This window comes from Bos indicus, chromosome 3 (assembly GCF_029378745.1).
Source record: "Bos indicus isolate NIAB-ARS_2022 breed Sahiwal x Tharparkar chromosome 3, NIAB-ARS_B.indTharparkar_mat_pri_1.0, whole genome shotgun sequence".
Lineage (NCBI taxonomy): Eukaryota > Metazoa > Chordata > Mammalia > Artiodactyla > Bovidae > Bos > Bos indicus.
In genome coordinates, this window is record NC_091762.1 from 7,614,260 (window position 1) to 7,628,678 (window position 14,419).

At 39.0% G+C, this 14,419-nt stretch overlaps 1 protein-coding gene across 2 annotated transcripts in view; it reads right to left on the reverse strand.

Moving 5' to 3' along the window:
• Nucleotides 1–14,419, reverse strand: part of ATF6 (activating transcription factor 6) — a 247,054-nt gene that overhangs the window by 5,732 nt on the left and 226,903 nt on the right. The window lies entirely within an intron of this gene.

The following is a 14,419-nucleotide window of genomic DNA, read 5'->3' on the forward strand; positions in this document are numbered from 1 at the left end:
GGTGGTTTTTTCCAACTTGTAGTCAATGAAACTTGGCATAAAACTGATGGAAGAATTATAAATAGATAACATCTTTCAAGTCCAGCTGAACAGTCACAGCAATATAGTCAGAGGATGTGTGAACTTGGAAGAAGGCTGGAGAGTCAACGTGGCATCTCAGTTTGCATTCTGAACCACGAATCCAGAGCTGGGTGTGGGGATCAGGAAGAAGCTGGCGAAGGCCCAGTCCTCCACTGCCTTTTTATGAAGATGATACACGGCCAGCCAGTGATTTTTAAATTAAACACTTGGCTTCTCTAGGACAAAGAACTGAATTTAAAAGTAGAATTCTTTCTATTCCATTATCTTTTTATTTATTTTCTACTACTACACCATGTATGCCAAGTATTATAAATCCAGAGGAAGAAAATCCAAAGCTTGACATATGATCCTCAGATTCCATTATGTTAGGGAAAACTGAACTATGGAGTTTGTCACTTATGAGGCAGGAAAAGATTTACAGAGATCACCTAATCTGGGGTGTCTTAAAACAGGGTCTAATGCAAAGACCTCAGAGTCCATAAGTTCCCTGAAATTACATGCAAAGTTCTATTTGTGTGAGCATTTTTCTGGAGAGGGGTTAGGATTCTTAATGAGGTCTATCGCCTCTTAAAGGTTAAAAACTTATTAAATCTAATAAGCTATCAACTTCAAGTGCCTTGAGCAGATCATATTTTTAAAGCTAATGGAAGACATAATCCTTCCACTTTTATTGGCTGATTGTTTCAATTTCTAAAATAGTCTCCACTGATGGTGAATTTCCCACTACAAGTCTTATTATAAGTCTCTTTGATTACAGTTAAAGCTAATTTCCTTCTTTCCCAGCCGTACTAGTGATGAAGAGCAGTCATTTGCTGCTGGATATTAACTAACCCTACTTATTTTTTAAGACCATTGCTATGGAATTTTAACTCCAATTTTACAGCTCCTGCTACTCTGTAATGGCTATCAAATCATTTACTTATCTTTAGAGAATTAAATCTGATTGCCTGCAAGTTAGCCAACGTTTCCCTATCCAGGTGTTTTCTTTTCTAAAAAGTAGGCAATGGAAGAAAGACAAGCTGCTAATGTATTTGGAGTTATTACATTCAGAACATGTGATACAGTTCAGATTCCAAGGTACCACACTAGTTATTTCCTTTTGGAACCATGGTCCCTCTCTTTTAGAAAAACTGAAAGATTGTATGTGTGTGTGCATGCACACACACACACACACACACACACACATGACCGAATAATGAAAAACACGTGTATAAGAGACATAATATACATTACTAATTTTTACTACTTTCCTGGATTGACTCAAAATCCAGATGACAGTATAAGATCAAAACTAGGTTCTCTCATATAGCCCATACCACCTGCAGAAGTCATCAGAGCCCGTGTGCCTGAGATGCTTTAAATTGATAACTGGAGTTCTTTAATATCTTAAATATTGGGAAGAGATGAAAAACCTGGTGGTATGAGCTCAGATGTTTGGGGGAAAACTAAAGCTGTGTCATGATTCCAAAAACCTGGGAGTCCCTTGCCATGGCTGAAATGGCATCATTATTTTAAGCCCATCCAGGAGGCTCAGGCTAGCTATGGTTCAGGAAGCTTTAAAATGGACTCTGTTCTACACTCCTTTCTGAAATTTGAGGCCAAGGAAAGGACCAGCAATACTAGAAGAAGACTCTACCAGATAGGATATGAATGTCTTAAACCGAATTTAGGAAGCCCTTCTGAACGACAAACTGATAATTTAGGGTTTAAAGTGACATACCATTAGGACTCCCAAGTTACCCACAACCTCTAAAAAAATAAGAGTAGCTCTAGCAATTTCTTTTCTTTGGTCCACTCTGTGGGACCCTATAAAAGAGTCCTTTGGGGGTTTCAGTACTGACCCCCTTGCATAATGAGTGGGGTGGTCTTGGCATTACTGATGAGGTTCTAATTATTTTAACTAAAGGAGAACAGAATGAGAAACAGCTTATGATAACTTGTGGCCTGGTAGGCCCTTCCCCTGTGCTGTCAGGCACACAGTCTGCTTCCAGGAGCAACAGAGAGACTCTGAAACTCTGAAATTTGTGCCTCACTGTGAATAATACAAGGGGTCTACCGGTGGTACAGTGGTAAAGAATCTGCCTGCCAACGCAAGAGATGCAAGAGACGTGGGTTTGATCCCTGGGTTGGGAAGATGACTGTATATACAGCCCATGGGGTTGCAAAGAGTCAGACGTGACTGAGTGACTTTCACTTCACACTTCCAGTATTCTTGCCTGGAGAATTCCATGGATGGAGGACCCTGGTGGGCTACAGTCCATGGGGTCACAAAGAGTTGGACATGACTAAGCACGCACGCATGTGAATAATATACACCAGAGTAGGTTCTAACTGGAGAGATGAGACCTGAAGATTCTGGTGGCTCAGGGAAAAGGGAGAGGAAGAGTCTCTGAAGGAAAATCCAGACAGGATGTGAGAGGCTGAGGACGGACTGCACACTCTCATTAAGGGCCAGGCTTCAATTATGAAGGGGCAGCACCCCCAGAAAAGAGAAAACATCACAGCTCATGGGCTTTCTGACAAGAGGGAACAAGGTAAATACTGGATTAGGGAGTTGTTCGAGTTACGTGAAAAGATTGCTGAAACATTTTTTGTGTACTTAATGAAAAAAGACAGTGACTATTTGGGAAAAATAGAACTAAAAGGAACAGTGTGGAGCACAGACGGTAAAGGTTCACTCTCCCTCTTGCACTGGCAAGCGCTGTTTTGGGTGCTGCACAAGTGCAATAACTGATCTTGCATTCTGGGCCTTCTGGAGTAAACACAATGAGAAGAAACATTGACCTGAGTCAGGAAAAAGGTATAAAATACGAATACTTCACGTTCAAAATTAATCAGGCAAATAAAAAGGAAGAGGTGATTGACTTGAAACATGAGCGCCAGAAAGTGATTCTGAATGCCCAGAAGGACTGGGAAAGCATGAAAAAGAGTGCCTGGATAGTGGAGGTGGAAAAACTCTAGGCACTGTGAAATTCTGAATGCCTGTAAACACACAGTGACTGAATTAAGAATAGCCTGCCAAGAGGCTGTTAGCTGGGAGATGACTAACACATACATCAGAACCTTGACCATAAACAGAATTCAAATACCTCAGAATTTTACAGAAATTTAATTTAATTTAATTTAAAAGCAAAACAAAACAAAACAAGACTTCACCAGTGCTTTGCAAAGAAGTTATGTATGAGAAAACAGATTTCTGTTCAGAATCAGACACTAATCAAGCTAGGCTGGTGACTGGCAGTAGGCTGTCAGTATCTGTACCTGAATTCTGCGGGGTGTGGGGAGACATGGATGGTAAATAAAAATCCCCCCTTCCACGGATCACAAGATATAACTTCATCCAAAACAAACAAACTGAAAAATGAGGAAAGAAACCCAAATGGGTAAGAAAGTGGAGACAAAGGGAATGGAAGGTGGGAACAGAATGAACAATAACGTGGTAAAATATCACATGTGTGCCGGTTGTGACCATCCCAGTGCGCCATGCGTTGGAAAAAAAATTAAAAAGCTCTTTCTACTCTTCTACCCAAATTCTCCATTCAACTTCTTTTTTTAAAAATTAATTTAATTGTAGGATAATTACTTTACAATATTGTGATGGTTTTTGCCATACATCAGTATGAATCAGCCATAGGTATACATATGCCCCCTCTATCCTGAAGCCCCCCTCCCATCTCCTTCCCCACTCTAAACCTCCAGATGTCACAGAGCACCGGCTTTGGATGCCCTGCCTCATACATCAAACCCACACTGGTTATCTATTTCATATGTAGTAGTGTATATGTTTCAATGTTATTCCTGTTTCAAGAACTTCTTCTGAGAACCTTCTATGAAAATTCCAATATTGACCTTTTTCTTATAACCAATATATAAATGTTCTATGTCACTGAATATGTTAAAATACTGACAGAAAAGAGGTTTGGCTCTTTTAAAAAATGTCTGGCATTTTTGAAGGTAGCAGGTAAGGGATCAGATCACTGGTCGCGCTAGAACCTTTCCCTCATCAGCGGGGAAGAAGACTGAGTGAATAACTAAGAGTCATACTGAAGATGGGCTTCCCAGGTGACACTGGTGGTAAAGAAGCCACCTGCCAATGCAGGAGACATTAAGAGACGCAGGTTTGATCTCTGGGTCAGGAAGATCCCCTGGAGGGAGGGCATGGCAACCCACTCCATTCTTCTTGTCTGGAGAATCCCCATGGACAGAGGAACCTGACGGACTACAGTCCACGGGATTGCAGAGTTGGACACAACTGAAGTGACTTAGCAGGCAGGCATACTGCAGATGGAAACACAAAATACACTTCTGACTTGACTCTTTCCAGAGACATAAGGAAGAACACCTGCAGGAGCAAAGAGCACCCAGTAACTTCTATTGTCTGCCCTTTGCTGTTTCTCAGACAGTGGAGAGATTTCAGGCTGTGAGTGTCCAAGAAAATCAGAGATACCAAAGGAACATTTCATGCAAAGATGAGCTCAATAAAGGGCAGAAATGGTATGGACCTAACAGAAGCAGAAGATATTAAGAAGAGATGGCAAGAATACACAGAAGAACTGTACAAAAAAGATCTTCACGATCCAGATAATCACGATGGTGTGATCACTGACCTAGAGCCAGACATCCTGGAATGTGAAGTCAAGTGGGCCTTAGAAAGCATCACTACAAACAAAGCTAGTGGAGGTGATGGAATTCCATGGGGCTATTTCAACTCCTGAAAGATGATGCTGTGAAAGTGCTGCACTCAATATGCCAGCAAATTTGGAAAACTCAGCAGTGGCCACAGGACTGGAAAAGGTCAGTTTTCATTCCAATCCCAAAGAAAGGCAATGCCAAAGAATGCTCAAACTACCGCACAATTGCACTCATCTCACATGCTAGTAAAGTAATGCTCAAAATTCTCCAAGCCAGGCTTCAGCAATATGTGAACCGTGAACTTCCTGATGTTCAAGCTGGTTTTAGAAAAGGCAGAGGAACCAGAGATCAAATTGCTAACATCCGCTGGATCATCAAAAGAGCAAGAGAGTTCCAGAAAAACATCTGTTTCTGCTTTATCGACTATGCCAAAGCCTTTGACTGTGTGGATCACAATAAACTGTGGAAAATTCTGAAAGAGATGGGAATACCAGACCACCTGATCTGCCTCTTGAGAAATTTGTATGCAGGTCAGGAAGCAACAGTTATAACTGGACATGAAACAACAGACTAGCTCCAAATAGGAAAAGGAGTACGTCAAGGCTGTATATTGTCACCCTATTTATTTAACTTATATGAAGAGTACATCATGAGAAATGCTGGACTGGAAGAAACACAAGCTGGAATCAAGATTGCCGGGAGAAATATCAATAACCTCAGATATGCAGATGACACCACCCTTATGGCAGAAAGTGAAGAGGAACTCAAAAGCCTCTTGATGAAAGTGAAAGTGGAGAGTGAAAAAGTTGGCTTAAAGCTCAACATTCAGAAAACGAAGATCATGGCATCCAGTCCCACCACTTCATGGGAAATAGATGGGGAAACGGTGCAAACAGTGTCAGACTTTATTTTTCTGGGCTCCAAAATCACTACAGATGGTGACTGCAGCCATGAAATTAAAAGACGCTTACTCCTTGGAAGGAAAGTTATGACCAACCTAGATAGCATATTCAAAAGCAGAGACATTACTTTGCCAACAAAGGTTCATCTAGTCAAGGCTATGGTTTTTCCTGTGGTCATGTATGGATGTGAGAGTTGGACTGTGAAGAAGGCTGAGCGCCAAAGAATTGGTGCTTTTGAACTGTGGTGTTGGAGAAGACTCTTGAGAGTCCCTTGGACTGCAAGGAGATCCAACCAGTCCATTCTGAAGGAGATCAGCCCTGGGATTTCTTTGGAAGGAATAATGCTAAAGCTGAAACTCCAGTACTTTGGCCACCTCATGTGAAGAGTTGACTCATTGGAAAAGACTCTGATGCTGGGAGGGATTGGGGGCAGGAGGAGAAGGGGACGACAGAGGATGAGATGGCTGGATGGCGTCACTAACTCGATGGACGTGAGTCTCAGTGAACTCCGGGAGTTGGTGATGGACAGGGAGGCCTGGTGTGCTGCGATTCATGGGGTCGCAAAGAGTCAGACACGACTGAGCAACTGATCTGATCTGATCTGAGTGTCCAAGGGCAGGGAGGGACAGTGGGAGGGGCTTTATACATTTAACTACAAGACAAACCAGAATTTGTTAAACTTTTTAAAAATACATGTGTATTTATTTTTTATTGAAGTATAGTTGATTTACTGTATTACATAAATTGCTATTATATTCCATTTAAAATTATTATAAAATATTGGCTATATTCTCTATGCTTGTAGCTTATTTTATACATAGTGGTTTCTACTTCTTTATTCCCTCCCTTTACCTTGTTTCTCCCCACTGGAAACCACTGCTTTGTTGTCCATATCTGGTAGTCTGTTTCTGTTTTATTATATTCAGTCATTTTATTTTTGACATTCCACATATAAATGATAACATACAGTATTTTTCTTTCTCTGTCTGATTTATTTCACTAAGCCTAAAAAGGTCCGTCTAGTCAAGGCTATGGTTTTTCCAGTGGTCATGTATGGATGTGAGAGTTGGACTGTGAAGAAAGCTGAGTGCTGAAGAATTGATGCTTTTGAACTGTGGTGTTGGAGAAGACTCTTGAGAGTCCCTTGGACTGCAAGGAGATCCAACCGCGCCATTCTAGAGGAGATCAGCCCTGGGTGTTCTTTGGAAGGACTGATGCTAAAGCTGAAACTCCAGTACTTTGGCCACTTCATGCGAAGAGTTGACTCATTGGAAAAGACCCTGATGCTGGGAGGGATTGGGGGCAGGAGGAGAAGGGGACGACAGAGGATGAGAAGATGGCATCACCGACTCGATGGACGTGAGTTTGATTGAAGTCCTGGAGTTGGTGATGGACAGGGAGGTCCCGCGTGCTGCAATTCATGGGGTCACAAAGAGTCGGACACGACTGAGCAACTGAACTGAACTGGATACTCTTCAGTTCCATCCATGTTGTTGCAAATGGCGATGCTTCATTCTTTTTTATGGCTGAGTAGTATTCTGTTGCTATATACACCACATTTTCTTTATGCGCTCATCTACTGATGGACACCTAGATTGCCTTCATTATCTTGACTACTGTAAATAATGCTCTCATGAACACTGAGGTGCATGTGTTCTTTTGAATTAATGTCTTCATTTTCTTCAGATATATACTCAGAAGGGGAGTTGCTAGATCATATGGTAGTTTTATTTTTAGTTTCTTGAGGAGACTCCATATAGTTTTCCACAGTGGCTGTACCAATTTACATTCCCGCCAACAGTGTACAAGGATTTCTCCACATCCTCCCCAACATTTGTTATCTGTGGTCTTTTTGATGACAACCATTTTGATAGGTGTGAGGCGATATCTCATTGAGGTTTTGATTTGCATTTCTCATTAATCAGTGATGCTGAGCATTTTTTTTCATGTGCTTGCTGGGCATCTATACGTCTACTTTGGAAAAATGTCTATTCAGGTCCTCTGCACTTTTTTATTTGGGCTGTTTGCTTTTTCAACATTGAATTGTTATGAGCTGTTTATATATATTTTGGATATTAAACCCTTACTGGTCATATCACTGCAAATATTTTCTCCCATTCTCCTGTTTTCTCCCAAAATGGCTGTCTTCTTTTTGTTGGTGGTTTCCTTTGTTATGCAAAAGCTTTTAAGCTTAATTAGGTCCCATTTATTTACTTCTGTTTTTATTTCCTTTGCTTTAGGAGACAGATCCTAAATACTAGTGCTACAATTTTTGTCAAAAAGGGTTCTGCCTATGTTTTCTTCTAGGAGTTTTTATAGTTTCCAGTCTTACATTTAGGTTTTTAATCTATTTCAAGTTTATTTTTATATACAGTACTAGAGAATGTTCTCCTTTAATTCTTTTACATGTAACTGTGCAATTTTCCCAGCACCACTTAATGAAGACACTGTCTTTTCTCTATTGTATATTCTTGCCTCTCTTGTCATAGATTAATTGGCCATAAATGTGTGGATATGCTTCTGGGCTCTCTATTCTGTCCCGCTGATCTATGTATCTGTATACAGAACCATACTGTTTTGACGACTGTAGCTTTGTAGTATAGTCTGAAGTCAGGAAGTGTGATGCCTCCAACTTTATTCTTTCTTCTCAAGTTGCTTTGACTATTTGAAGTCTTTGGTGGTTCCATGTAAAATTTTTAGAATTGATTGTTCTAGTCCTGTGAAAAATGTCATAGCTATTTTGATAGGCAATACAATAAATCTGTAGATTGCTTTGGGTAGTATGGTCATTTTAACAAGATTAATTCTTCCAATTCATGAACATTGAATGTCTTTACAATTGTCTATACTGTCTTCGATTTCCTTCATCAATAACTTATAGTTTTCACAGTACAGGTCTTTTAACGTCCTTGGTTTAAATCTGTTGCTAGGAATTTTATTCTTTTCGATGCCAATGTAGATAGGACTGTTTTCTTGAATTCTCCTTCTGATACTTCATCATTAGTATATAGGGAAACAAAATATTTCTTTAATTAATCTTGTATCCTGTAACTGACTGAACTTATTTATTTAGTTTCGGGGTAGAGATTTCAGGGCTTTCTACATAGTGTCATGTCATAGTAGTGAGAGTTTTACTTCTTCCCATCCAATTTGTATGCCTTTTATTTCTTGTCTGATTAATATGGCTAGAACTTCCAACACTGTGTTAAACAGAAGTGGTGAGAGTTGGCATCCTTACCTTATTCCTGAGTTTACAGGAAAAACTTTCAGCTTTTCTTGTTGAATATATTAACTGTGGGTTTGTCATAAATGGCCTTTATTATGTTTAGACATGTTCCCACTATATTCACTGTGATGACAGTTTTTATCATGAATGGATATTGAATTTTGTCAAATGCTTCTGCATCTGTTAAGACAATCATGTGATTTTTAGTCTTCATTTTGTTAATGTGATGTACCACATTAATTGATTTGCAGATATTGAGCCATCCTTCCATCCCTGGAATAAATCCCACTTGATCATGGTATGTGATCCTTTTTACATATTATTGAATTTGGTTTGCTAATACTTTGTTGTAGATTTTTGCATTTATAGTCATCAGAAATGTTGGCCTGTGATTTTCTTTTTTCATAGTATCTTTCTCTGATTTTGGTATCAGGGTAATGGTGGCCTTGCAGAATGAATTTGGATGTGCTCTCTCCTCTTCAGTTTTTCAGAATAGTTTGAGAAGGAGAGGTATGAATAGAATTTGTTAAATATTACATGATTATTATATTTCTGAACAATGGGGACACAGATGAGAAAGAACTTATCTAGTTAGAAGATCTATAATAATTTAATTTTAAAAATGTATGGGCCTACAATAATGTCTATAAAACCCATCAACCCTTAAGGAAGACATGTAGTGGTCATGATGATTGAAGGAAACTACACTTACTGTTTTATATTTAAATATAAAGCATTTTTACATGTTTTTTTCTCTTTTTTATTATTTATTTATTTTTAAATTTATTTACTTATTTTTTAATATAAATTTATTTATTTTAATTGGAGGCTAATTACTTTACAATACTGTATTGGTTTTTATATATACTAAATTTCCAGGAATAAACTACTGAGTAATTTATTTAATAACATTTAGTGGTTTGGTTTGCCAGACACTGTTCATCTAATACTCAAAGCAACCTCCTAATTCAGGCATTATTATTCCCATTTTATAGATGAGAAAACTGGAGCATAAAAATGTCATGCAACTAGTAATACAACAAGGAAATGGCACAGCAGGAAGTTCAAACATAGTCAGAGTGTCTTTCGAATACATTCTTACAAACCACTCCACTATGTTGGGAATATTATTATTTTTTAACTGAGATTTGTTTATCATCATTTCAGGAAATCACATCCCCAATGGCAAGTATCTTGTGATACTAAGTGACCCTTAGTACCTGGGTCACTATCATGAAACGCTAGTATCAGTTTGCATTTGCAGCTGTTGCATTCCCAGTCATAGTAGGTACTGATTCAAGCACCTGACTTGTTCACTGTGTATTCTAATGCAATATAAGCATTATATTTATAATGCTTGAACATTATATATATTTATCCATTCAACAAATATTTACTGAATTCCTACCATGTGCCAGGCACTGAGGATACAGAAGTGAACAAAACAGAAAAAAAAAAAAAAATCTTATTCTCATAGAGTTTAACCCTTATAAAAGATGAAAGTGAGGGTGGAGACCGAAACTAAATAAGTATACAGAATGTTGAATAAGTGGTATGGGTAAAAACAAAGCACCGAAGGTGGTTAGGGAGTGAGGGTGGCAGTGTGAGGAGTGGCTTGCAGTTTAGATGTGGTGCCCGGTGGAGGCTTCACTGAGAGGGTGACTTCTGCATAAGGACCTCAGGAGGTGAGGAGCGAGCCATGCAGCTATCAAGGGAGAAGTCGAGCACGTACATGTCTGAGATTCCATGACATTTTAGTGGAGAGAACAGGCAAGCAGTAGGAAATAGGGGTGAGGACTGATTGGTGGGAGAAAACAGGGTTAGAACTGTAATTTTGGAGTTTATTTGTAGACAAGACAGATGGAGTCCTGAAACCAAATGGTACTCTTGGGGAAAAAATGATGGGAACATGTGTGTTAAAAAGGATGGGCATGAACCCAGAGAATGGGAGAAAATAATTCCTTCATTTGCAAATAATCTCCAAAATATAAAAACAGCCCATGCAGCTCAAAAAAAAAAAAAAACACACAACCTAATCAAAAAAGAGCTGGAAGATCTAAATAGACATTTCTCCAAAGATACACTGATGGCTACAAAGCACATGAAAAGATGCTCCAACATCACCTATTATTGGAGAAATACAAATCAAAACTACAATGAGGTATCACCTCACACCAGTCAGAGTGACCATCACCAAAAAATCTGCAAACAGTAAATGCTAGAGAGAGTGTGGAGAAAAGGGAATCATCCTACAATATTGGTGGGAATGTAAATTGGTATAACCACTATGGAGGACAGTATGCAGGTTCCTTTTCATCCCAATCCCAAAGAAAGGCAATGCCAAAGAATATTCAAACTACCGCACAATTATACTCTTCTCACATGCTAGCAAAGTAATGTTCAACTTTCTCCAAGCTAGGCTTCAACAGTGAGTGAACTGAGAACTTCCAGATGTTCAAGTTGGATTTAGAAAAGGCAGAGGAAAAAGAGATCAAATTGCCAATATCAGTTAGATCAGAGAGAAAGCAAGAAAATTCCAGAAAAACATCTACTTCTGCTTCATTGACTACACTAAAGCCTTTGAATGTGTGTGGATCACAACAAACTGTGGGACTACCAGACCACCTTACCTGCCTCTTGAGAAATCTGCATGCAGGTCAAGAAGCAACAGTTACAACCGGACATGGAACAACACTGGTTCCAAATCGGGAAAGGAGTACGTCAAGGTTGTATATTGTCACCCTGCTTATTTAACTTATATGCCGAGTACATCATATAAAATGCCAGGCTGGATGAAGCACAAGCTGGAATCAAGACTGGCGGGAGAAATATCAATAACCTCAGATATACAGATGACACCACCCTTATGGGAGAAAGTGAAGAGGAATTAAAGAGCCTCTTGATGAAAGTAAAAGAGGAGAGTGAAAGAGCTGGCTTAAAACTCAATATTCAAAAAACTAAGATCATGGCAACTGGTCCCTTCACTTCATGGCAAATAGATGGGGAAACAATGGAAACAGTGACAGACTTTATTTTCTTGGACTCCAAAATCACTGCAGATGGTGACTGCAGCCAGGAAATTAAAAGATGCTTGCTCCTTGGAAGAAAAGCTATGACCAACCTAGACAGTATATTAAAAAGCAGAGACATTACTTTACTGACAGAGGTCTGTATATTCAAAGCTATGGTTTTTTCAGTAGTCACATATGGATGTGAGAGTTGGACCATAAAGAAGGCTGAGTGCTGAAGAACTGATGCTTTTGAAACGTGGTGTTGGAGAAGACTTTTGGGAGTCCCCTGGATAGCAAGGAGATCCAACCAGTCCATCCTAAAGGAAATCAGTCCTGAATATTCATTGGATGTTGAAGCTGAAACTTCAATACTTTGGCCACCTGAGGTGAAGAACTGACTCATTTGAAAAGACCCTGATGCTGGGAAAGATTGAAGGCAGAAGGAAAAGGGGATGACAGAGGATGAGATGGATGGCATCACTGACTCGATGGACATGAGTTTGCGCAAGCTCTGGGAGTTGGTGACAGACAGGGAAGCCTTGCGTGCTACAGTCCTGGCATGCTGGGTTGCAAAGAGTCAGACATGACTGAGCGACTGAACTGAACTTAAAAAACTAAATATAGAACTACTATATGATCCAGCATGTATCTGGAGAAAACTGTAGTATGATAAGATATATGCATTCTGATGTTTACTGCTGCACTATTTACCAAAGCCAAGACAAAACTAAAGAAGATGTGGCACATATGTACAACAGGATAGTACTCAGCTGCAAAGAAGAACAAAATCATGTCATTTGCAGCAATGTGGATGGACTTAGAGACTGTTATACTGAGTGAAGAAGTCAGACAAAGACAAATATCATATGATATGGCTTATATGTGGAATGTAAAAAAAAAAAAGGTACAAATGAACTTACTTATAAAACAGAAATAGAGTCACTTGTAGAAAACAAACTTGTTACCAGGGGGGAAAAGGGGAGAGGACAGATAAATTGGGAGACTGACATATACACACTTCTATATATAAAATGAAAGTGAAATTGTAGTTGCTTAGTTGTGTCCGACTCTTGCGACCCCATGGACTGTAACCCGCCAGGCTCTTCTGTCCATGGGATTCTCCACGCAAGAATACTGGAGGGGGTTGCCATTCCCTTCTCCAGGGGATCTTCCTGATCCAGGGATCAAACCCAGGTCTGCCACAGTGCAGGTAGATTCTTTACCATCTGAGCCACAGGGGAAGCCCCCATATATAAAATAGCTACTGCACAGCCCAGGGACCTCTACTCAATACTCTGTAACATCCTTTATGGGAAAAGAACGTGAAAAAAAGAAAAGAGTAGATATATGTATAACTGATTCATTTTGCTGTATACCTGAAACTAACACAGCATTGTAAATCTACTATACTTCAATAAAAATTTTTTAAAAAGAATGATGAACATGAAGGAAAAGAGTAGATCTGTGGTTTTATCTGATCACCGAGAATACTTTTAACTGAGAAACCAAACTCAGTTTGTAATCTTCATTCATTCATTCAACAAATGTTTATATACTAACTATAGGCCAGGCATGGTTACAGACTCTTAAAAGCATTCAGATCCTATTTTCTGTATCCAAATTAAACAGAGGGTGAATTTTCTAAAGGAAAACGGACACCATATCATGGGTCACAAAACTGTCCACAAACATTTACTCAGTGCCTTAAATTGTAAGGAATTACGTAAGAAAATGAGGTTTCTCCCTTTATGCAGCTGACAGGAGTGTTTCAAAAGCAACAAAATCACATTTAAAATATTGGTAAAACATCAAACAAGTGCATTTCCTCAGAAAAGCCTTTCTTCTTACTACCAAAACTCAAGTTGCATCCTCAAATCACATCAGTTATTTTCCTTCATAGCACTTACCACAACATATAATTAAACACTGGCTTATTTACTTGTTTATGAATATATGCCTCCCCTACCAGACCATCAACTCCATAAACTCAAAGAATATGTCTGTTTCATTCACCACTACATATCTGGAATTAGCAACATCTCTTTCCAGCAGACAATGAAAAATACAGAACATGGTTAAGAAGGCTGTCCTTCATACTTGCTAGTTATGTCATCAGGTAATTCTTTGCCCTATGAAAGTTCCATCATTCTTGACTCCAACTTGAGAAAGTGTCATCCTAGAATACTTCCAGAAATGGTAGCAACAAAGAATTTCTAATATCCTCAAACACAAAAATAATCCTACTCTGAAACATAGCTGAAGTCACTTCTTTTCAACCTCAAGTTTATATTCTGAATTCATAACCATCAACAATGACTCCTTTAAAGGTGACCAGATGAAATTTATCCCCTGGGAAATTTAGGGGCTTACAGAAGTTTAAGCTGTACATGGTCACGTTCCTACCTTTTCCCAAGTTCAGCTCCTCCTGGGCTTTCGATAGTTTGCTAGAATGATTTCAGGAAATCTGACTATAATTGTTCAGATTCCATAATAATTGTTCATAATTCCAAAACAATTCCATAGTTGTTCAAAGACTAATGGTATTAGTTTTTCTTTACCCTGGATTT